This window comes from Podarcis tiliguerta, assembly GCF_965153285.1.
Source record: "Podarcis tiliguerta genome assembly, chromosome: 8".
NCBI classification, from domain to species: Eukaryota; Metazoa; Chordata; class Lepidosauria; order Squamata; family Lacertidae; genus Podarcis; species Podarcis tiliguerta.
The window spans coordinates 31285782-31312083 of NC_139541.1; the positions used below are offsets into that span (position 1 = coordinate 31285782).

At 44.0% G+C, this 26302-nt stretch overlaps 1 long non-coding RNA gene across 1 annotated transcript; it reads left to right on the forward strand.

Annotated features, from left to right (window-relative positions):
- The first annotated feature begins 115 nt into the window (after positions 1-115).
- LOC310682787 lies at positions 116-26110 on the forward strand. The gene is made up of 4 exons (XR_014514156.1): positions 116-280; positions 7833-7909; positions 22986-23079; positions 25831-26110. It is a non-coding gene; the product is annotated as an uncharacterized lncRNA (long non-coding RNA).
- Positions 26111-26302: the final 192 nt, after the last annotated feature.

Below are 26302 nucleotides of genomic sequence, written 5' to 3' on the forward strand. Positions count from 1 at the left end.
GGGAGCGCGCTCGGCTCTCTTTCTCCAGCGGTTGCGCGCGCACGCGCGCTCGCACACACACCCTACCCTACCCTGCCCTCTCCCTCGCGCGTGCGCGCGCACCCCGGCTAAGGGCAGCAGCTGCAGCTCAGAAAGAGAGAGCTGGCTCGCTCTCCTTGCGCACGCGCACGAGACCTCGCCTGACGGGAGAATGAGCGGCGTTAGGTGGAGGGAGGCTAGAATTAGATGGATTTGTGGCGCCGCCTCCTCAGCTTTTGGATGTACCTCATCCTTGACTGAGGTGAGACAAGATTTATTCCTCTCACCTAGTTAATATTGAAATATATGGTTGTTAGCTTGGGATCTCCTTTAATAATAATAATAATGATAATGTCCTGTGATATTTAAATAACAGGAAATAATAGTAAAGTTTAACCATTTAAGGCAGAAATGTTTATGAAATTAACTTCCAAGCTAATTTTAATAAACTTTCAAAAGTATTTATTTATTTATTTATTTATTATTCTCATTATTATTATTATTTGCTTCCCATGAGGCCTCTGGAAGCGATTTGCAATGTACAGTAATGACATATGTAGAAGTTATGTATATGTATATGTAGAAGTTATGTATATAGAAACCGCATCTTCATATAAAAACAATTTTAGGGACAACAGCAGCAAATCTAGAAACAGTTTAAAAGAATGCATACTAACTGAGAAATATTTTAAAAGGCTTTTTGAAAGAGGACTGAAATTATTATGTTGGGTTATATTCCATTTTTGCTTGTCTCAGAGTAGACCTATTGAAATCAATAAACATGGGTAACATTAAGTCCATTAAATTCAGTGAACCTACTCTGAGTAGTCCTGAGTAGGATTAACGTTGGATATGATATCATATTTTTGTTTGGCTCACCTCTTGATCTGGGTGCCTAACACTGAACAACAGACCACTATTTGGCATAATGTGTTGGGTGCTTCCTATTATCTTCTTGAGTTAGAATTCCACACCACCTTATTTCTCTTTCTTTCTTTCTTTCTCTCTCACCCACCCACTCACCAATCAGGCAATAACAAAGAACCCACCCACATTATATGCCAGGGATAAAGAACCCTCCACTCTCATAATCACTGAGGGACTACTACAACTCCCATAATCCATGACTGTTGGTCATGCTGGTTGGAATTACAGTCAAACCCCATTGCTGTAATAACTGTGTTTTAAGGGCATGTGTTCGTGTGTGCTGGTCTGGCCTTGCCCAATGGAATATGCCTTCCCAGTGTGCTTCTTAGCCTAAAAAATTCCCCATTCCTGAATTAAATTATCATTTAACCAGAATGAAAGTACTGTAATGGAAACATTCAAGTGAACTATCTGTTTTAAGTACAGTATTAGATTATCTATTAATTATTGTAATAAATGACATTTGTTTTGAATTATGGAAATGTTTGATAAATTTTGCTCTTAAGTTTAGTAATACTAAATAATGTCAATCAACTCTGATGATTTATAATTTCCTGAGATTGGAGGACAATTACTTTTGCATTCCGGTACATTAGGTGCAGTAAAGTAGATACAGTCATTAATTACCTTGGGTGCCAATTACCTTGGGTGCCAATTCATTAGATAAGGAACTGTTTGCTTATCTGCTAAATCAGTATTCATGATAATGAATTTATTGTCATTAAATTCTATGATTTCCCATGTACCGGTACTTAAATATGCTCTTACCTATTGACAGCATTTCTGGAGGTGAGCAATAGCCCCAAGGCTTCATTTTGCTTCTCTACTGCCACTTAACAGACTGCGTTGTTAGATCACTTTCCCAATAGCAGGGATGGGGACATGTGGCCCTCCAAATGTTGTTGGGCTGCAACTCCCATCAGACCCAGCCAGCATGGCCAACGGCCAGAGATGTTGAGAGGTATAGTCCAACAACTTATGGAGGCACACATTCCCTACCCCTGACAAGTAACTCATGATCTGCTGTCATCTTGTCCGGGAGAGGCTAGTCCAATACATGCATTACATGCCTGCAGGAATGCATTCACACAACAATTTATTCAATTTTTCCGAAAAGGCCTGTTCTCATGTTGCCACCCTCCAGAGAGGGTCAGGACTAGCCTCTCCTGGACAAGATGACATGTATTGGACTAGCCTCTCCTGGACAAGATGACAGCAGATCATGGGTTACTTGTCAGGGGTAGGGGATGTGTGCCTCCATATGTTGATGGATTCAAATTTGAATTCAAATTGTAATACAATAAAAAACTCAATGTAAGAAGCAATAAAAATATGAATTAAAAGTCAGTAGGAATATTTAATGTGATAAATGTGCCATCTTCAACCATAAATCCACAGATGCTCTGCGGACCACCTGAATGAAACTCACAGACCATTGAAGGTCTGCGAACCAGTTTGGGGACTCCCCTTTTAGACGGCAAAGTGAGATATAAATGATTGGCAATAAACAATAGCTATAACTGACAATAATCACAACTCTTGTCCTTCCCTTCTTTTTCCACCTTCTTTCTTCTTCCAATCCAACCCATCATTCTTTCATCCCACCAGTTTATCCGAACTATTGTGTTAGAAATCTGGGTTTTATGCACAAAACCTTGCTCTCCTGTTGGCTATAATACAAATAGCCTGTTCATTTAGCCTATCTGATTTGCATATTCATAATTGGACTAACCTCTATGACTCCTCCAAAACCTCCTGCGATGCTGTTGTCTTCTCCTTCCGCTATAGCTCACTAGTCACCCTAGTGTAATATGGCTTTGGGCAACAAGTATAAAACGAGGGAAAATATTTACAAAATTAGGCAATGTTTTAAATGCCCCTGCTTGAGACCAATTGCAAAACCTTTTATCACGAGAGTACAACACTTCAGAAATTGGCAAGAAACAGAGGCCAAATGAATGAGCCTCTTTCCAACTGTGACTGAGATTTGGCAGACATGACTGGAGGTTCCTCACTCTTTCTGAGGTTGAGAATTGTTGGGAAACTAGACAGCAGTGCTCCCAATATTTGATGAAATGCAGCCTGCACTATGGAAAGTACCGTAATACCTTACCTTGGACTGCACAGCCATTAATACTCTTAATGCTCCCTGCCATTCATGCTAAGCATCTTTACAATGCTGTTGAATCACTGTGTCTGGGATTCCCAATCATTTCTTTTCCCTGAGCTGCATGTTCTGAAACACCACATTCCCAGGACTGGAAGTGTTTTTAAGGTAGGGTGGGGTGGCAACTCAAGGCAGTCCACTTAAAATGGAAATGGAAATGGGTTTTAACTGAAAATATAGTTTATGAATGTTATTAGGATACCCTGGTTCCCCTAACAGAACTACAGTTCTCAGAGTCATTTAACAATCCGTATTCTCAAGGAACTCCAGGAATTGTTCTCTGAGAGGAATACAGACCTCCTAACAACCTTAACACCCATAACAAACTACAGTTCCCAGAATTCTTTGGGGAAGCCATGACAGTTTAAAGTATTATGCTACTGATTTATATGTATAGTGGAGATGCAGAGCAAGTCTTTCTGAAGAAAAATCTTGTGCAAAGTCTACTCATTTCTCATTAACCTTTTAGAGTTACTTTGAGAATGTAATAGTGATGGTCCATTATGCATTGGACTTCCAAAAAGCTTTTGACAAAGTCCCACTCTAAAGCTGCTTGAGTACACTTGGGAGTCAAAGGATAAGAGGAGCAATCCTCTGATTAAGGAGCAGGAAGGAGAGGGGGGAAGGAGTCAGGCGTGTGTATTACCCTAACGTGGCTGATTTTACAGAGCAGTGTAAAGGTAAAGGTACCCCTGCCCGTATGGGCCAGTCATGTCCGACTCTAGGGTTGTGCGCCCATCTCACTCAAGAGGCCGGGGGCCAGCACTGTCCGGAGACACTTCCGGGTCACGTGGGCAGCGTGACGAAGCTGCTCTGGCGAGCCAGCACCAGCGCAGCACACGGAAACGCCGTTTACCTTACAGCTATAAAGCGGTACCTATTTATCTACTTGCACTTAAGTGTGCTTTCGAACTAGGTGGGCAGGAGCTGTGACCGAAGGACGGGAGCTCACCCCGTTGCAGGGATTCGAACCGCCGACCATACGATCGGCAAGTCCTAGGCGCTGAGGTTTTACCCACAGCGCCACCCGCGTCCACAGAGCAGTGAGGGGACTATAAAAAAGACATTAATGGCTGCATCCAGACAGGATTATTGCATTACTTTTCCTGGTTGTAATGCTAGTGCTATGCCATTTTCTAATGTTCCTTTTACACTTCACTACCTGCTTCATTATGGAACTTTTTTATTGATGTATCACCATGTCCCTCTAAATTCCATTCACACCCTTGACTATGGTGTGACACAGCAGCCAGCGTCATTGGGCATGTTGCCGCTGTGTATGTAGATGTGCACTTCTGTTTTCCCTATGGTTCCCCCATGAAAACGACAGGAAAGAACTGTATGCCAGAATACAACCCCAAATTTCGTCCCAGTGTGTGATCCATGAAAACCTCAGGGATCTTGCATCTTACAAACCTCCCACGATTTTGCGGGTTAATGGGGTTGCAAACAGATATTGTTCTGGAAGCAATTAGCACAGAAATTAAGGCTAAACTTCTACCACATTCCTGTAGATTTCTAGAAGTAGTGTTTAAGTCACGCGAAAGATCACATAAAACATGTAAACTATCAGATAAGGAAACATCAGGAAAATGGAATAAGGTGCTGTCTGAATACAGGCTGTGTCATGTTGCACATCTGAGTGCCAAAGAAGCATAATGTTCATTGAGATGAATGCCTACAGTGACAATAGTTCATTCAAGGAAGGTAATCTCGTTTTAGAAGCCTGCCACCTTACAGTGTCACTTCTGCTTTTAGGCTAGGGAACCTTTTTCAATATGAGGGTTGCATTTCCTTGTTGGCAACCTCCCAAGGGTCCCACACTAGTGGTGGGTGGTGCCAGAGGCAAAAGTGAACTGAGCAAAATATATGATCTTGTACAGGAAGCTATGCTTCAACCATGCAAAAATCAGCTTTCCATGCATGCATGCATGCATGCACTCACTTGTCCCTATATATACACACATTTCTTCATCCAGGCAAATAAGAATCATTATCACAGTTCAAAGACATATTCCAGCAAGGCAAAGTACTCAAGGGGGGGCGTGTCCTGGGAAAAGTCTCAGGGGCCTCATAAACTTGGAGAACTACATTCCATTCCTGGGCCTATGGTTGGTCATGAGGGCCAGATAACAAAGGCTTGAACACTGCATTCTAGCCCTGAGCTTGAGATTCCCTCCTCCTACTGTTACGTAACAAACCTTGGGGCCTACAAGCTTCTTTTTCATTGGTGAAGTCACCATAATCATATTATTCTGAGTCTCATGAGATGCATTTGGAAAGGGTTGTCTCCTCTGCGGCAGGATCATTCAAAGAAAGTTAATACAGCGGGATTATGTTAGCTATCCAATTTGGTATGGTAATATTGAGCTTTGCCAGCAGTGTCTCCTTAATTCTATTTATTAAAACCACTGCATTCACGATAGGCTGTGGTGTTCTATTACTTTGTCCTCAGAGAGTTGGTTCTGTGACCAGTGTCCTCCTTAGAAAATAGGAAATATGCTCTCTTGATTTTGAGCCAAAGCGCTCTAGATTTCATCCGTGCAAGGTTAAATATATGCCCCAAAGTAAACACAAAATTAAATACAAAAATCCCTTAAGCTCTTCTGTTTGAAATAAATCTCAAGCCTCCTCCCCCCCCCCACCTTATTCTTAAAAAACAAAAACAAAAAAAAGTATTATGGAAGATGATACATTCAGAGCTCTGCCTGGAAGAAAATTTATCACTCATCAGCTCATAAAGATACCCTCTTCCAAAGTATTTTGATCTGTATGTCTGCGTGTATACACATGAGGAAATGACATGACCACAGTGTGCAGTGAGGCAGTCAACTGAAATCCTTTTGTAAGCTCTGTCAGTGCTTTTGGTGGATACTGCTGAAAAGTGAATTTTCTCTATAAACGAGCTAAAGCTGGTGTATTGTCCGGACATCTGCACAGAGTAAAATAAACATCCATTTCAATAATGTATGGAATAAATCCTGCTCGAGCTGGCCTGGAGGGGATAAACAGAAGCATTACACAGCACATCCTCAAGCAAAGGGTGGGGCATGCACTTTTCCTGCCAGCCAGATCTGGACACCACCGATTGCATCATGAAGAGAGAACATGCTTTAAATTTATGCCGTGCAGCCCGAGGCACTGTCTCCTGTACGAATGCGCCTTGCTGTGTCTGTGAACCAAAAGTCCCAGCTACATCTCAGATAGCCTGCTTTTTCCTATGCCAGTGAGGCTCATTTTGTACTCTTAATAGCAGACTGTAGGACAGTTGGATACAGTGCTGGCTCAAAGGTGTGCAGGGACTTAGGGTAACCATTTACGCGTTATCTTCCCCCTACCCACCCAATGGAAACATACCATAGAGAAAAGAGGGCATGCATTTGCATAAAATCAGCATATGCTAAGGTCTATGTGCAAATAGAAATACAGCCTGTCTCACAACAGTGAGGAAGACTTTGACCAGGTAGCACACGTGCCTGCTCAGTCTGCTGTCCAGCTACTCACTCTTCCTGATTGACAATAAGACTCCTGATCTCCCTTCTTAGGGGTCATTTTATCTTTAAACTGGACATGAACTGAGCAGCCCTTCAAATCAAGGACATCTTGAAATAGAGAACTGCCCTCCTATGCTTCTTCAAACAGTAGATTGTCCTCTATAAAGTAGGACATGAGACTACTCTAGAAAATGCTCAGTGGGGCCTCTATTACTTACAAGTCACGGCTGTCATCACTGCACACTGAGTTCTCCATTCCATCTGGGCATGATCTGCACCATTGCCCAGCAGAAGGCAAGACTGTGAGGCTCCAGTGGTTTAGCTTTAGTATGTTCCCAGTTATGCCAGCCCCTGGTGCTAGAGATGCATCGTTTCCCATTCTACCCCGTAGCTGCCACATACAGAACAGTTTCTGTTCTGTTGCAGTTCATCTTTCACCAAAAACTCTCCACAATGGCAAAATGTAACTTATGATATTCCACCCTATTATTTTCAGTGCTAAGGAAATGCAATGCAAATGGGTGTGTGGAATCAATTACTAACATTTGTGGACTGAAAGCAACAACAGCAGCAAATACCAATCTTATTCACTGGATTCATTTCTGTTCTGGGCATGGGATGAATAAGTGAACATCAGCAACATTTTCATTCCTGTTTCCATTTTTGTCTGAATTCTCCAACATCCCTACCTGATGCTGGACCTGATTATGTTTTTCTAGTATATCTCTGACCTATCAGTGCAGGCTAGTAACAGAGAGTAGAGCCTTCGGCAATATATCATGAGGCAGCCAGGGCAGCAACGCTTCCAGTGAGATCAAGGATTTTACCAGTATGTCCCTAGTTTCCTCTGTGAGTCATTGGGAGGTTTTGCACTTCCAAGATAGGAAGCCAATCTGTTTTAATGCCTGTCTGCTCAAATGTAATTCCTCAGCTGTCATTTTGACAAGCAGATCCTTCAGCTTGAGTCTGCAAATAACTGATGTCCACCCACCATTCCTTTTATCACCTTTCTGATTATTACAGAAGCTCAGTTTGGAAACCCCTCAGAAGAGTAAAGCCTGGAGATGATGGATGTCGAAATCTCCACATTTCTGCCTTGAGCTCCTTGAACCTAGTAGACAAATTTAATTAGTACCCAACTTTGAATCTCCCAACAAGAAAGAAAGAAAGAAAGAAAGAAAGAAAGATTCTTAACTAGAATCGAATGTCTTCAATTTTATATGCAGGATCCTAAATTCTCTCTGGAATAGCTGTAGGACAACAAAGGGAATAAAGCCCAATGCTGAAGTGGCTGTAAATTACAGTAAGTCTCCCTGATACTGCATGATTTGTCTTTACTTCTAGCCCTCGTGTTAATGAGATGCTCCACAGGGGTAAAAGAAGTAGGGAAGGGGAGGGAAAAGGAAGCAGAGAGCACTTTTGATGAATTAGTAGGGGCGAGGAATAAATGGATCTGCGAAATGAAAATGTCATCAGGCCACGACCTTACCATATTAACCATTGATACAGAGAATTTCTGCCGATTAATTCCCATTGCAAGAGGTATGAGAAGGAGTTTGTACTGGTTGGCAGCAGGGGCAGGCAGGGGGACACATGTAGTAAACTACTGAATAAAGTAACTTGCTCACCAGGGCCCAGAAGGGCTCACTTGGAGCCTTCATTACATATCTTAAGGTGCCAGGTGAAAATGTTACTTTATAACCAGGCTTTGGGCTGTTAACAGTAATAATAATTTATTTATATGCTACCCCTCTAACTGGGTTCCCTATGGTAAGGTTACCAGACGTCCCCGTTTCCCGGGGACAACCCCCGGATTTACAAATCAGTCCCCATACAAAATCCATTGAAATTGAAAAGTGTCCCTGGATTCATTGAAAAAAATATGGTAACCTTACCTATGGCCTTTTAAATGTGTTTGTGGGAAGGGTTTTATTGGTTTGCTATTTTTAAAATGTGTTCCTATTTTATATTTTTATTTTTATTTTGTGAACCGCCCTGTGATCTTTGGATTAAGGGCAGTACAGTGGTACCTCGGGCTTCAGGTTACAGACTCTGCTAACCCAGAAATTGTACCTTGGGTAAAGAACTTTGCTTCAGGATGAGAACAGAAATCATGCTCCGGCGGCGCGGCAGCAGCAGGAGGCCCCATTAGCTAAAGTGGTGCTTCAGGTTAAGATCAGTTTCAGGTTAAGAACGGACCTCCGGAATGAATTAAGTACTTAACCCAAGATACCACTGTATACAAATTTAATAAATAATAATAATAAATTCTCCAAACACGTTCCCTCCAGATGTCTTGAACTACAACTCCTATCACCCCCATACTTCAGACTCTACAATTATATGGTTCTATGAGTTGTACTCCAACAACGCCTGGAGGCCACACATTGTCAATATATATGAGCATACATGAGTGTATATATATGTATATATGAGAGTGTATACGTGTGAGTGTCGTGGACCAGGAGTCAGCTTCACCTGCTGAACAGTAACCTGAAGGCGGAGTGACTCCATCTGCAGCTGATCAGCCTTCAAGGACACAAAGGAGAAGGTGCTGATGAGAACTAGGTCGCTTCAGCCTTCTTAAGCAGAGCTTCCAGCAGCAGTCAGATGCTGGTTACAACACTTGTGGTTCCTGGTTTTATCTTGCTGCTTCCTGCTCATTTTGACTCTTGACCCCAAGATCATCGGATCCCCTGACCCTGGATCGACTGCCACGTGGATTACTGTTTGCCCGACCCTAGGACTGGACCTGACTTGTGGATTCTGCTTCCAGGCAAGTTCACCTCAGAGTCTCTTCTGGTTGGCTGGCCTCCCACTCCAGTGAGCCCTGCACATTGCTCAGCAACAAGACTATGAGTGTGTGTATGTGTGTGTGTAAAAATCAGGCCCCCACCTTTTGGGGACCAGAGGCACATCTGGAAATCTTAAGAAACGGTCATGGACACCACAAAATACCCACTTCCAAAAAGATGCTCAAAAAACCCACCCCCAAAAAGGAGGGGAACCAAAATTACACAAGGCAAGACATACGTGCCAAAACAAAATACAGGCAAAAACAGCCCCCTCTACCCCAAAAACAATAGGCAACCCTCCCCAACCAAACCAAGACACAATTCTTAAAATGTGAGAGGCAGCCACAAATTAAGGCAACGTGGTGCCAAATTAGAGACCACTACTGTAGAGTAAAAGTTGTAATGCAGCAGTACATTTTAGAAGCAATTTTGAGGGGTTTTTGTAGGGGCGAATGAGTACAAATGATCTTCCTGCAAAATTCTAGAGTGTAGGAAAGTATGCTTATTTTGCCATCTCTAGTGTTCCAGAAAGAGAGATTACACACTGTGGATTAAGTGTTAGAACTAAGACAGTTGCTGCACAAAACTTTGCTATTATTTGCTACAGTGAAAAACTACCAAGATAGCTGATTGCAGTGGAGGGTGGAGAGAGAGAGAGTGGCAAAAATCCACTATATCTTTATACTCCCAAATTTAAGAGACAAGCACCTGCTACATCTGAGATTGACTTACAAATGCCTGAAGCAAGACAAATGATAAACAATTGTATGTGGTTTTTTTGCTTGTTTTTTATTGACAGCATAAAATTCTAAATTTAAACTGCCAGATAGGAAGATGTTGCATGGATTTTAAATGATGCTATATCTCACATTTATGAGCAGTCTTTTAATAGAAAAAGAGCCCGTCTGGTGTCTGTGGCTGATAGCAAGCAAGTTAATGCAGCACTTTGGGAGTGCAGAGAATAATGTGGACAAAATGACTCTGTACTTGAAGGCAGATGAGAAGTAATTGTCAGCGATGACTTTGGAAGATAGGAAGCTGCCTTTAAGTGAGTCAGACGGTTGGTCCATTTAGCTCAGTATTGTCTTGAGCAGTACTGGATTTAGGGTGGGGTGGGCACAGAGGACACTGAGCCAAGGGGGCACAAAAGAATAATAATTTTTTTAAAAGGAATTATTGTGAAAATGAGAAGTATTTTGTGGAAGGGTGCCAAATTTTGTCCTCGCTCAGGGCGCCATATTACCAAAGTCTGCTACTATCTTGAGACGCTGGCAATAATGTTCCTGGGCTTCCTAAAGAGTCTTTCCAATTCATACCTGGATATGTCATTTGGGATTGAACCTTGGATTTTCTCTCTACAAAGCATTTGCTCTACTAATGAGGCATGGCTCTTCCTAGGGAAGCTGCCTTATACTGAGGCAGGCCATTCATCCATCTAAACCAGGGGTCAGCAACCTTTTTCAGCCATGGGCCGGTCCACCGTCCCTCAGACCATGTGGTGGGCCGGACTATAATTTTTTTGTGGTGGTGGTGGGGGAATGAACAAACTCCTGTGGCCCACAAATAACCCAGAGATGCATTTTAAATAAAAGGACACATTCTACTTATGTAAAAACACACTCATTCCTGGACCATCCGTGGGCCGGACTGAGACGGCGATCCAGCCCATGGGCCTTGGGTTGCCTACCCCTGATCTAAACTGAGGAGAAACACATCATCTAGGCCAGTGTGGGGCTGCAGCCTGGAGAGAAAGGGTGTGGCCTGAGGAATGGGCATTGCCTGATGAGATACCTGAGGGTCAGACGAAGGGACCTGGAGTTCCATATTTGGACCTAGGCTCACAACCTCTAGTGTACATATTTTAAAGGAAGGAAGGAAAATGAAATAAAGGAACAAGTAAGTTCTATGTTGTCAGCTGTCTGGCATCATCTCCTATTTTGAGCTTGGCCACATCTGATAACAAAAATATTACTTGACAAATGGATTAATAGAGAAATTGATTGACAGAAGTTACCGTACATGGTAAGCAGGTGGAGAATCCATGACAGACCTGCTGCCGCTTCCCATGCCCTGCTGGGTCCCACTGCCTAGGGAAGGAGGTTGGGAGCAGCCTTTTCTCCTAAGCCTGATGAGTCATAACTCAATGGTAGAGCAGAGACATGGCATGTATAAGGTCCCAGATTCAATCCCCACAATTTCTGGGTAGGGCTGGGAACACCCTTTGCCTGGAGAGTCACTACCAGTCAGTATGGACAATGCTGAGCTGGGTGGACAAATGGTCTGACTCAGTGCAGTTTCTTGTGTCAGTATTTAATTACATCCTTTATTCAGAACTGCAAGGACTAGAATAATTTTGAAGGAAGGGCCATCTGCCTTGCATGCAGAGGGTCCCAGGTTTAATCTTTGTCATCTCTAGGTAAGGCTGGTAAGGAATCCTGTCTGAATCCCTAGAAAGCTGCTTCTAGTAGGTGGACCAGTGGTTTTACTCATTAGAACACAGCTTCCTTTGCTCCTAAAGCAGAGGGGGGCGGGGAGTGGAGTCTGAAAGCCTGGACATCCAATGCAAACCTGGTGCAGATCCCGTTTACTCATAGATACTAGGGCAGCAGCTACCATCCTTGAAATGTATGAAGTGGGTGTTGGATAAAGAGAGTTTGGCAGATTAGTTTGCTGGCTTGTATAACCCTTTTACTCATGCTTGGAATCTCATCCTAGAATAAAGGAAATAGCTACACTCTACTGACTTTCAGATAAGCACAATTGGGACTAATTGGCCTGCCCCAGACTCATTGAGCCCAGACTCTTGGCAGTCTCCATGAAAGGAAGATGAAGGAGGCTGTTGGAAAGCAACTCAACAGCTTTGGCTTCGAGTCCCTTGGCTGGGCCTCAGATATAATCTGTAGCCTAAATTTACTTGCTTTTTGTGAGCCTTCGTTCTTCCTTGTCCTGCTCTGAGCCTGCTAATTACCCAGAGTTCCTTCCCAATATTATAGAAACATTAGTCCATCTAGCTCAGGATCATCTGCTCTGACTGGTAGTGGCCCTCCATGAATTCAGATAGGGGACACCCCCAGCCTTACCTGGATATGTTTCTGGGGATTGAATTTGGGACCTTCTACATGCAAAGCAGATACTCTACCACTGAGTTATAAGCATTCCCCATCCTCTTTATTGGGTCATACTGGAAGTAGAACATTGACAGCCCTACCCATGAACTTGCTAATCCTCTTCTAAAACCATCCAGGTTGGTGGCCATCACTGCATCTTGGGGAAGCAGATTCCATAGTTTAACTATGTCCTATGTGAAGAAGTACTATATTTTGTCTGTCCTAAACCTTCAGATTCATTGGATGGCCTCAGATTCTAGTATTATGAGAAACATCTCTCTGTCAACTTTCTTCACACTGTGCATCTATCATGTCCCCACTTACTCACCTTTTTCTAAACTTAATAGCCCCAAATATTGTAACCATTTCTTATAGACCATTTGGTTGTATCCCATGAGTTTCAGAAGGGTACTCACTATGTGAGCATAACTTACAGTGGGTCTCCATTAATACCTGGAAACAGCAGGAGTCACAAGAACTTCAGTAGCTGTATTTATGAATCTATAAAAGGTCAACATCTGCATAGATCAGCTAGCGCTTGGTACATGGGTAAGACTAAGAGCTTGTCCACACTTCTGCTTGTCCCATGCTTTCTAGGTGTGAGTTTGAGCAGTTTCTCATTTGTCCCACCATTCTCCTCAGGAAAACCTGCTGTTTACCACAGAAATGGGGGGAAAGTAAATCTGCAGAAAAACTGATTGACATTTGTTCCGATTTAGCGATAAGCAGTGGGTTTCCCCAGCGGAAAGTGGCAGGACAAATGGAAGTGTGGTCAAGCCCTATGATTCCAGCTAGTTCCCACTGAGCTACGGAGGGATGTGCAAAATTTCTCAATTTCAATTTCTTTTAGTTTCTCATTTCCTCATTCCTAAGTTCATTTTTCCTGCATTTCCATATCAGTTTGCTTAAAAAAAAAATTGTCATGAAAATTCATTAGCATTTTAGTTCAATTTCTCAAGGCGGTTTAACAACCAATCTCTTTTCCCAAGGAACTCTTGAGAATTGCGGTTCTGCAAGAGGGACAGGTGTCTCCAAGCAATTCTCAGCAGCTATAATAGACTACGACTCCCAGAATTCTTTGGCAGAAGCCACAGCTACTTAAAGTGATACCGTACAGCTTTAAATGCATGGTGTGAATGTGTCCTGTATGTGGAAGGGGACATTCCCACTGAAACAAAACAAAGGGCTTTCTCTGAATTTAGAAAATAGAGTGTTAGGTAGTGAGTATAGCCTGACTTTCTCTCTGACACCGTCGTTTGCTCTATCAACAAAGCCAGCCTACTCCCACAGCAAATAAATCCTTATTATTCCATGTATAACCTGACTAATGCCTTAATTTTCCCATAGCAGAATCCTAAAAGGGTTTCATTTCTTCATTTTCCCTATGATGCATAGAGCATAGACAAGTGGAGACAGGGGCGTGTCTTAAATAAATCTCAGCAAAGCTAACTGATAGTAATTTTATCTCCAAAGAATAATGCAAATGGAGCAATCTCATAGTCAGGCACCTACAAGATTGTCCTGGCAAGACGCCAGCTTTGACTCACAAATGTTCCTTGGCTAAATTGGATCCAGATGTTTACATGACATAAAATATTAACAAACATCTCCCAGGGGCAGCCACTAGTTATTGAGCTAGTAAATTAATAAACGAATCCAAAAAAAGAAAGAAAAGAAAAATCATTAGGGTGGCACCCAAGTCTTTAGCCAAACATCAGCTTTAGTTTATTTATTTTAATAAAAGAAGGATGTGTTATTCTAATTTAATTAATTACAGCCATTTAAAAGTAATGTTTGCCTAGGTTATTACTGAAAGGTTATGCAGGATAACATTTAGGAAAGCAACCCTTATCCTGTTTATGTAAGTGATTAAAATTGTACTGCTTGTTCTTTTCTCAAATGTTTTCATGCCCCCACCCCCACCTCTCATGAAGAAACAGGGCTGAATTAACAATTATATTGAGTATGCTGCAGAGATGAGCCCAACTCATGTGGTTCCTGCCATGGTTAGGTGGAATGTCACTGTTGCAGAGATTGTCTAGAGGCTCATGGAGAAGAATAGCGATGGCTACTGGCCATGATGACTATGCTCTGCCTCAAGGCTCAGAGGCAGTAATACTTCTGAGTACTAGTTACTAGAAACCATAGAAGGGGAGAGTGCTCTTGTGCTCAAATCCTGCTTGTTGGTTTCCCACCGGCATCAATTGGCCATAGAATGCTGGTCTAGATGGGTCATTGACCTGACCCAGCAGAGTCTTCTTATGACCTTATGGTCGTCTTGTTCCTATCCTATTCTCCGAAGCAAAGCTGAGAATATAGTGGCAGCCAAGTTGGAGAGGGCTGTGGGGAAAGTTATATTCTAAGCAGTTTGGCTGGAGGCTATATACAGTTCTGTTTATAAGGAGCAAAATCACATCTTTCTTTAAGTGCTCATGAGTACAGTCGTACCTTGGAAGTTGAACGGAATCCGTTTCGGAAGTCCGTTCGACTTCCAAAACATTTGCAAACCAAAGCACAGCTTCGTAAGCTGCAGAAGCCCGGTCGGATGTTCAGCTTCCAAAGAACGTTCGCAAACCGAAACAGTCACTTCCGGGTTTGTGATGTTCAGGAGCCAAAACATTCGGGAACTAAGCTGTTTGACTTCCAAGGTATGACTCTTACGTCAAGCCAGGACTGTTGTTGGGCAGGGTCAGCCTTGGGCTGCTAGCACAAATTTTATTCTAGAATCGATGGAGCCTGAGTACTTGCTTTTCGTACATAGTCCACACACAATCTAGATCTATTGCATTTCTTCTTGTTGTTATTGTTGGCATCTGTTTATCTTGAGAGACAATTGAGCGTGCCTCCTGGGGTGAATCTCTGCAGAGCGCAAGCCTGGGCAGTGTATATGGAGGTCCTAGGCTGTCCAGTTGTCAAGGTCCCACCTTGGTCTCACTGATGAGGCCTTAGGGGCTCTACTCCGGATTTATGTAGGGTTTACTCCTTATCCTTTCCTTCTCCCAAAGGTGTACCACAAGGGAGAGGGTACAGATTTTCCCTCAGGGTTTACCCCCAAAGCCTTTCTCACAAATGAGTATAGCTGCATGATGGGAAATGTAGTTCAACAACATCTGGAGGGCCCAAGGTTCCCTATTCCTGGGATAGAGACACTGTAATCCTTTGCTGCCCAATGCTGCTGTGGTTGGTTCTCCTCCTGGGTAAAAACCTTGATCTTTTCCCTCTGTAATTAGCCTCAAACTGGTACATCCAGTTTAGGCAGCTGTTCCATTTGGTAGCCACTTCTGCAATAACCACAGCAATCAGTTTGGGATTCAGCATGACTTTGCATCTTAAAAATGCAAGATACAGTTGGCACTACGAGAGTGAGATGTTATTGGAAACTGAGCTTCACTTTTTGTTTTTGTTTTTGTTTTTGAAAGTGTGTGTCAGCATTAAGTCACACATCAATGATGGGAGGAAGAAGGCAATAAATCTAAGGTTCATTGGATCACTTACCGTACATTTCATAAGACAGAAATACAGGAATATGAGGGTGACCGCTTTAGTGTTGCTAGTTTGCGACCTGAGTGTTATCTTTAAAAGTACAGACCCGATTTATATATTACTTTTTTTAACCACCACGTTTAAACAGCTGCAAATAGTCATACAAATACAGCCATACAAATGTGACACTAGATGGCAGCAGTGAGCTATGGACAATTCAATGTATTTTTCAAAACTTTTTAAAAACACCATTCTCACAGCATTTTTTAATGTGTGTAGATTCCACCTAGGATAAAAAAGAATATTAAACTTTCCATATATGGTTTTCCTTTATCTTTCTTTGTTTTGGCACTTTTAATTCTTGTTGCCAGCTTTGAGAATCACTATACCAAAAGGTGCCACTAGGAAAAAACAAAACCCCAAACACCCCAAACCAAGCTAACATGAAGCATGCTATAACTATATCCTCACACATTCAGAAATTTCTTCAAAATACCTATGACATAAATGCTTTTCAATTTCAAGCAAAAAGTGGGAGATTAATTTAATCATTCCCTTATTAAAACTGTAATGTAAATAAAAACAATCATATTTGCCATTGTATTAACCAATTACAGTCATTATAGAGAAAAGTAATTAGGTTCTCCTTAATAGAGGAAATATTAAATTGGCTTTTAATGATGCCCCAATTAACGGTTGTTATTGCTGCAATCAAATCAGGATTTTGTGCACGTATTAGTGTACCAGACCTAAGTCTAACAGACCTAAGAAAAGCAATCTCAGTCGTATCCAGATACTGTCCAGGACAAATAAAGTCTTGTACATTGTCTGGATAAGACTGTGATTGCTTTTCTTAGGTCTCTTAAAGTCACCAACAGTGTTGCCTGAAAGCCATTTCTTCTTCATCATCATCATCATCATCATCATCATCATTATCACCATCAGTAGTAGTATACCACCCTTCATCTGATGATCACAGGGCAGTTCACAATATAAAAATATAAAATGAGAACACAAAATACACAATAAAACAAAAACAAGCCCCCAAACCCCCTCCCTCCAACAAACTCATTTTTAAGGCCATAGAATGTTAATCAACCAAAAGCCTGGTTATAAAGAAACCTTTCCACCTGGTGCCTAAATATATACAGTTGTACCTCGGGTTAAGAACTTAATTCGTTCTGGAGGTCCATTCTTAACCTGAAACTGTTCTTAATCTGAGGTACCACTTGAGCTAATGGGGCCTCCTGCTGCCACTGTGCCGCCACTGCACGATTTCTGTTCTCATCCTGAAGCAAAGTTCTTAACCCGAGGAACTATTTCTGGGTTAGCGGAGTCTGTAATCTGAAGTGTCTGTAACCTGAAGTGTCTGTAACCCGAGGTACCACTGTATAATGAAGGTGCCAGGCAAGCCCCCCCATGGAGAGCATTCCACAAACTGTTGGATGTGAGCTTTGCTCAGTTCTATGGCCTATTGCCATAGAAGTGCAAGCAGGATTTCGAAGGGGCAAAGAAACCAGAGACCAAATTGCAAACATGCGCTGGATTATGGAGAAAGCTAGAGAGTTCCAGAAAGACATCTACTTCTGCTTCATTGACTATGCAAAAGCCTTTGACTGTGTCGACCACAGCAAACTATGGCAAGTTCTTAAGGAAATGGGAGTGCCCGATCACCTCATCTGTCTCGTGAGAAATCTCTATGTGGGACAAGAAGCTACAGTTAGAACTGGATATGGAACAACTGATTGGTTCAAAATTAGGAAAGGAGTATGGCAAGGCTGTATATTGTCTCCCTGCTTATTTAACATATGCAGAATTCATCATGCGGAAGGCTGGGCTGGATTAATCCCAAACCGGAATTAAGATCGCCGGAAGAAATATCAACAACCTCAGATATGCAGATGACACAACCTTGATGGCAGAAAGTGAGGAGGAATTAAAGAACCTTTTAATGAGGGTGAAAGAGGAGAGCGCAAAATATGGTCTGAAGCTCAACATCAAAAAAACGAAGATCATGGCCACTAGGCCCATCACCTCCTGGCAAATAGAAGGGGAAGAAATGGAGGCAGTGAGATATTTTACTTTTTTGGGCTCCATGATCACTGCAGATGGTGACAGCAGTCACGAAATTAAAAGACGCCTGCTCCTTGGTAGAAAGGCGATGGCAAACCTAGACAGCATCTTAAAAAGCAGAGACATCACCTTGCCAACAAAGGTCCGTATAGCTAAAGCCATGGTTTTCCCAGTAGTGATGTATGGAAGTGAGAGCTGGACCATAAGGAAGGCTGATCGCCGAAGAATTGATGCTTTTGAATTATGGTGCTGGAGGAGACTCTTGAGAGTTCCATGCACTGCAAGAAGATCAAACATATCCATTCTTAAGGAAATCAACCCTGAGTGCTCACTGGAAGGTCAGATCGTGAAGCTGAGGCTGCAATACTTTGGCCACCTCATGAGAAGAGAAGACTCCCTGGAAAAGACCCTGATGTTGGGAAAGATGGAGGGCACAAGGAGAAGGGGACGACAGAGGACGAGATGGTTGGACAGTGTTCTTGAAGCTACAAACATGAGTCTGACCAAACTGCGGGAGGCAGTGGAAGACAGAAGTGCCTGGTATGCTCTGGTCCATGGGGTCACGAAGAGTCGGACACGACTAAACGACTAAACAAAAACAACAACAACATGGCCTATTGCAGGTGTGGTGAACCTTTAGCATTCCAGATGTTGCTGAACTACAACTCCCACCATCAGCCCCAACGACAGGCCAATGGCTGGGGATGATGGGAGTTGTAGTTCATCAACATCTGGAGGGACAGATGTTCCAAACACTTAGCTTCCAGCAATAGCAGAGATTCTCAAACTCTGGTCTGTGGACATTGGTGGTCAGCAAGCTCCATACAGGTGACTCACAGAACCGTCAAGGCACTTGCTAATTGTTTGCTGCTATCTCTGCAGCTAACCTATCAATTCATGCCATCACTTTTAAGGCCTCTCTATCAGTGTCCTCTGTTAGCCTGGGAACTTAATGTGGTTGCAAAATAAATTGGCGGGGAGATAAAAAAAAATTGATTGACTGCCAATGCAAAATCACATTCTCTCTATCCAGCATTCTGCAAGTTCCTTTACAAAATACTTGGGGGGGGGGGAGGCTCTGTCTGTTGATCTCTTTTCTTGTTGTTTTTTAACCCATCCTATAAAGGCAATATTCAGATCCTAACCATTTGGGGGGAACGGGACAAAGAAAACACATTCCTAATTAACTGGGTTATCTATGCACTCTTTGTGATCTTGACATTTCCCATGATTGCATGGCATGCGGCAAAGCATATCCCAGAAATAGAAATTTCCATTTACTTTCTTCTGTGCTACGCAGGAATATCTTGGCATCAGTTCATAATACATTAGCTTCTCAGTAATGCAATAGCAGAGCTGGCTATCTGGCCTCAGCTAAGGCTATTTCTGAAGCTTATTTGATTTTCTTTTTAGCAATATTATAAATAAAGAAACCATGCAGCTTAACCACTGATAAGCAGATAATCTGCTTGGGCAAGCAACTTGGAATCTTGTTGAAATTGCCTTGTAGCTGAACCTCAGGATCTCAGATTCTTCCTTCACTTCCCACCCCCTAGATTGGGGTGGGGAACCTTTGGACCTCTGATGGGGAGGAGAAATGGGATGAGGAACTTGATCATGGGGAGGGTTGATGTGGTTTGGGGGGCATTGATCTGGATGCTAAGGAGGGGCCGAGGGATCTGGCAGGGAAAAGTCTTGCCTTGGTCATGTTGGACTTTCTGAGAGTGGAGGACGAATCGGGTGATGCAGCTGCACCTCTGCCTCCCATCATCAGAGCATTTTGCACCCCAAGGGAGGCACCCGAAGATGGGTAGGCCAGTGAGCTGATCAACACACCTCCACTTCCAGGTATACAATGCTGGCTGCACCGACTTAAGCATACCCAACCTACTCACAAGAGGGTTCATTTGCTTACTTGCCTGAGGCTCCGGACACCAACCATGTAACCCACCCTACTCTTCTAAAGATGAGCTCAGGGTGTGTGTCAAGTGTTGGGGACAATATGTTAGATTACGCCTAGCCACATGCCATAGTGCTCTGACTTGCGTACCTTGTAACCTGATTTATGTTTGAGCTGTGTAGTGAATTCTGGAAAGAAAAGTCTTTGACAATAATTCAGCTGAGAGTACTGCACCTACAAGCACCTCAGCCTGGCTTAAGGAGCACAGGCCAGGCTAGGCTGGATGTTTCACCTCTTCCCACCCCCCACCCCTCTGCATGTGCAGCCTGAGGCAGCTGCCTAACTCTGCCTAATGGTAGGGCCAGCCCTCTCACTGCCGCTGAACTCAGCAAAAGGGCTTTAATTAAACAACTTAAATGAAAACAAGAGCACCATGTTCCAATAACCACAGTTCCAAAGGCAAAAGAGTATTTATTTGCTTACCCTAAGGTTACCAGATGTCCCCGTTTTCCGGGGACAGTCCCCGGATTTACAAATCAGTCCCCATACAAAATCCATTGAAGTTGAAAAGTGTCCCCGGATTCATTGAAAAAAATCTGGTAACCTTAGCTTACCCTCTTTTGAGTATCATTCTTGGGATAAAGGGGGGGGGGCATTGTGTGTGTGTGTGTGTGTGTGTAACATCTAGAAGCAGGGGTGGTTTTGTCCCGGGAAAGATCCTGATGAGCTTGCATAGGAAAGGCTCCATGCCATGTTATGTAAGGGAGATATTCCCAAAGCAGCAGCCCAGGGCCCCATCCCGTAGATTGCATAACAAGTTCAGGGAACGAGCCAAATGTTCTCTCTGATGCAGGAGTGGAATGTTGGTTGGGCGTTTTGACAGCCACCGCTGGCGTTTCTCTTTGGTCTTTTTGGAGTAAACAAGGCTTTCAAGTGCTCTCTGTTAGTTTACACGTGCCAGATGATTGCGGCTGGATGCTTTCCCTCTTCCAATTTCACAGGCTAAATAGAAAAATTAGGAAAACACACGCTTATCCAAAAAAAAGTGGCGGGGATAGAGAATGTAAAGTGGTTGGGGCGTCTTGGGCACAGTCTGTAACATTGTGGCTTTAGCACTTAAGACGGGTGGAGAACTTCTGATTTTGGGGCCAAATGTGGCCCTTCAGACCTCACTGTCTGCCCCCCTCAGGACTCCTCCTAGGCCACACCTCCCACCAGCTCTGCTTTCCATCCTCCTTAAGGGTGAAAACCACCAAACAGTAAAAAACAATAACACAATTAATCATTAGTATGATCTCTCTCTCTCTCTCTCATCTATCTATCATCTATCTATCTATCTATTTATCTATCCATCCATCATTACAATAAAAACATCAAAGTACCAGCCCTTTCCTTAAAAACAATCGGTCTCCTCTATCACATCTCTTCTTTATTTTCACCAACTCCATTCCCTGCATCCAGTAGTGTTTGAAAATGGGTGAGCAATTTAAGATAAAATAAAATATAGAGGGTTTTGTTTATCAATAACTTGCATGGGTGGCACCAGGGAAGGCAAGTACCTGCCAAACAATGAGCTCGCCCCTCACTGTTGGACTTCTGTCATTAAAATATACTGTTATTTTTATTTCACAGATCTTAACATGGCCACCTAGAAATAGACTTTGCCTCATCATGTGTGTTCCCCCAGAACTTTTCAGCTGTCATCACTGATAACTGATAAATTGACATTTAAGTGAGTTAGGATTGTGCAGCTGCATTTCATGTTCACTCAATGTTTTAAGGACGATTTTAATTCAAACAGGAGGCCAAGCACCCAGCACACAGAGGCATTTGTTGGGGGCTATGCACCCCACCTGTGGGTTAGACCACAGAACCTAGGGCTTGCCGATCAGAAGGTCAGCAGTTTGAATCCCCACAACGGGGTGAGCTCCCGTTGTTCAGTCCCTGCTCCTGCCAACCTAGCAGTTCGATAGCACGAAGTGCAATTAGATAAATAGGTACCGCTCTGGCGGGAAGGTAAACAGTGTTTCCGTTCGCCAAAAGCGGCTTAGTCATGCTGGCCACATGACCCGGAAGCTGTACGCTGGCTCCCTCGGCCAGTAAAGTGAGATGAGCACCGCAACCCCAGAGTCGTCCGCGACTGGACCTAATGGTCAAGGGTCCCTTTACCTTTATGCACCCCAGCAGGGCCCACCAGGGCTGATGCCTGGTTTGCCCTCCCAAGCACCTGCTGCTGCTTGACTCCCAGAGGCTGCATTGCTGCAGCTTTCAACCTCCTCTTAATGCTTGTGTGAGAACCTAAGAAGAGCCTGTTAGATCAGGCCAGTGGCTCATCCATTCCAGCATCCTGTTTTCATAGCAGCCAGTCGGGTGCCGGTGTGGAACCCACAAGCAGGATCCGAGTACAAAAGCACTCTCCCTATTTGTATTTCCCATCAATTGGCATTCAGAAGTAGAAAATAGCCATTGTGGCTATTAGCCATTGATAGCCTTTTCTTAATGTTTGCCTGTGCCATCACCAGGGCACCAAAGTGGCAACAAGCAGGCTGCCCAGGCTACCCCCTTCTGAAATATCTGTAACCAGGCCTGACGATCTGGCGCCTAATGCTTAGTTTAAACTAAAAAGAAACCAGCATTGTCGAGGGTTTATCTCCACCTACTGGTGGAAGGTTACACCTGTTTTTCCAAACCCTTCTGCGGTAGAATTTCCAAAGCACGCCTTGTTTCTTGACTGGCTGAGGCACCCTGCAAGTTCACAGCATCTATCTTGATAAAACACTTCATTTCACACAGGCATGGAGAGGGTCGAGTCTGTAAACTGGCCCTTGGAGCTCTCCTCACTGCGTCTTCCCTCCCCAGCCTTGCTTCACACCTTCAGTTTCCCTAAAAAGAGTGTGGAGTCCAGAACCAAGATGCTATGGAATGGATTGTATGGGAAGAATTAGGTCATGGGTTGGCATTGTGCAAGGAAATGACTGTTATTTGCTTGCTTGCTGCTTTTTTTTTAATCTTTCTTTATAGACAGAATAAGTTTACATAAAAAGAGGAGAGGGAGAGACAGAGAGACCAGCCTTACAAGCAGGCTTACAAACAGGAAGGGAAGTGGAGGGAAAAGGTAAAGGCAGCTGTGGCTCAGTATTTCACAGCTGGAACAAAGCACTGAGCTATAAGCATTTAAAGCTGAGCTTCCCTTAGATAAAGGTAAAGGTACCCCAACTGTTATGTCCAGTCGTGACTGACTCTGGGGTTGCGGCGCTCATCTCGCTTTATTGGCCAAGGGAGCCGGCATACAGCTTCCGGGTCATGTGGCCAGCATGACTAAGCCGCTTCTGGCGAACCAGAGCAGCGCACGGAAACGCCGTTTACCTTCCCGCCGGAGCGGTACCTATTTATCTACTTGCACTTTGATGTGCTTTCGAACTGCTAGGTGGGCAGGAGCTGGGAACGAGCAATGGGAGCTCACCCGACCTTCTGATCAGCAAGCCCTAGGCTCTGTGGCTTAGACCACGGTGCCACCCGCGTCCCAAGCTTCTCTTAGGAACACAGAAAACAGCCTTACACCATCAGATAATTGATCACTCTAGCTCAGCCTTGTCAACACTTTGAAGACGCTCAAACTCAGGACGAAAGGGAGAAATGTGCTAAGAGGAAGGCACATTTGGCAAACGCTCACCGTGATCAACTCCTGCCTGGAAACCTATGTCCTTACTGTAGAAGGACGTAAAAAGGTAAAGGTAAAGGTACCCCTGCCCGTACGGGCCAGTCTTGACAGACTCTAGGGTTGTGTGCCCATCTCACTCAAAGAGGCCAAGGGCCAGCGCTGTCCGAAGACACTTCCGGGTCACGTGGCCAGCGTGACATCGCTGCTCTGGCGAGCCAGAGCAGCACACAGAAACGCCGTTTACCTTCCCGCTAGTAAGCGGTCCCTATTTATCTACTTGCACCCGAGAGTGCTTTCGAACTGCTAGGTTGGCAGGCGCTGGGACCGAACAACGGGAGCGCACCCCGAAGCGGGGATTCGAACCGCCGACCTCTTGATCGGCAAGCCCTAGGCGCTGAGGCTTTAACCCACAGCGCCACCCACGGTAGAAGGACGTGTGGGTCCATAATTTGGCCTCCACTCACTTACGGACTCACTGTTAAGACTGTTTCATGGAAGACAATCTTACTCAGCTATGAGTGATTGCCAAAGAAGTATCAGCAGCAGCAGTTTCCAGGGTTTGAGGTGTGAGTCCTTCCTAACCCTGTCACGCATTGAACCTGGGACCTTCTGCATGCACCTACCACTGAGTATGGCCCTTCCATCCAGTCCCCTTTGGTACTCGCATTTTAAATAGCCACCTCTGGCTGCTCTGCCTCCCCTGTTCTGCAGTATACCCTTGTTGGGGGACACACTCCTTTGCTCTATTATTGGACAGAGGCTTCACTAAGCAAAGCTTTTAGTCACGTTTGTTTGTCATTGTACAGATGTCTGTCTTTCTTTCATCACTCCGTCCTATAACTGCATTACATGCTAAAATGATTCTGGGATAAGGGAATCAGTGGGAAATGTTGCTTCACATTGATGGTCCACTACTGACAGAGCACTCATGATGCAATATAAGCAGCATACAAGCAGTATCACTTGGAACACCATGCCATATTCTTCATATCTAGGAAGTCCAATGAGAAAGATTCCACATAAACACAGCTAGACTCAAGTGACATCATTACCAGGCTACAGTATTATTTTTGCAGGCCTGGTTTCCAGCAGCTTGAGCTGCTAACCAATTAAGACAGAGTGCTTGGAACAAAGCCAGCTGAGTCAATTAGCTTAACCAAAGACCTGGACTTAAGCTGCTCTGTAAATCATCTTGTTCAAGTTTCACAAAATAATGCAGCCCCTTTGTGGTCACAAGATGCCGGGCCAAGCTTTCAATAGATGAGGTTCATTACCAAAGCACAACAGTGCAGGAATGTGAAATGCGTGTATGAAGAAAGAGGAAACACATAGCAGAACCTGCGTTCTCCTTGAGCTGACCTACCTGAATTCACTGCACTACTTGCTTGGCCCTTAAAGCTCTTCCCTTTCCCTTGCGTATCTTTGAGATGAACTCACAGCACCTCCCAGAATTGTGCTTTCCAACTGCCACCATCTTCTTCCTCTTCTTGTTATGTTTTTGCAGCAATCTTGGTTGAAACTGTTTCATAAGATATTTCCTGTTGATTTGTTTGCTCGAGTATTTTGACCATTTTCATTCAGAGGATCTAGAGCGGATAAGTCCTGGAATGTCAAAACCAGTATTGTTGCCCTTGACAAAAGTTGAGGTGAGGCCTCTAAATTCCTTCCTAGTAGCAATGACAAGATGCCCATTGCCATGCCCCATCTCACTGGCTGCTCAGGGGTGCATGAATAGGGTTGCCGGACCTCCAGGGCTGATATGAAGTCTCTAGGCTTGCCAGGTCCCCTCGAGGCAGCAGAGGGAGGACTTGTGCCTTGCAAGCATCATCCTGGCAGGAGCTGGTTGCAAATTATTGCATTGACTCTCTTATGAGTTTTCCTACCTCCACTCTCCCAATTAACCTGTCTCCAGGGCTCAATGGTGGGAGTGCAGGGGAAGGATCACGAGGTACCACTCCCCATGACACCCACAAAGGACATCCCAAAGTCTCAGGGTTGGGTACTGAACTCTCAGGGTCTGGGGTGCTCCTGACCTGGAAGCCCCAACAAGAGGAGTGTACAGAGTTCTGTAAGCACAGCACAGCTGGAAATGAAAGATAACAATCTCATTGGTAGGATGGATACAGTTCTTGTGTAGCAGTTTGTGTTGGCTTATGAGCCAAAAAGGAAATAAAACAGCTGGCCTTTTCTCACTTGTATTTTCAGACCAGCTACCAGAAAGGGGGAAAATATGGGTTCTTTCCCCCTCTGCTATGTTGTGGTCACCAGCTCTGGTGAAGTTGTACTGAAATGTCCACTGCAAGATAGCAGCAAGCCATTGTGAGAAATGGAAGTAACCTGCCTCGATGAGAGGAGCACTCCCAGGGTCCAAGAAGCATTTCCCCCACAGGAAGGCCACCACAGCACCCTTATGTTGAGCCGACTCCTCAAGCCTGGTGCAGGCCTTTCATGGTGTAAGGAATAAAGCCCCATTACTGAGAAATCATGCAGATTCTCATTTGTTTGATTTTTTGCTAAATTCACCATGCTTGAGGCAAACGTTTCAAAGGGCTATTTTGCTGGTGTTACTTGTGGGTTAGAGAGATAGGCATAGGGTGCACCAGAGTTCACCAGCACACTTCCAGTGAACTTGGTTACCACTAACACTTTTTAGGGTTCTGGCAAAGTATGGCGGATT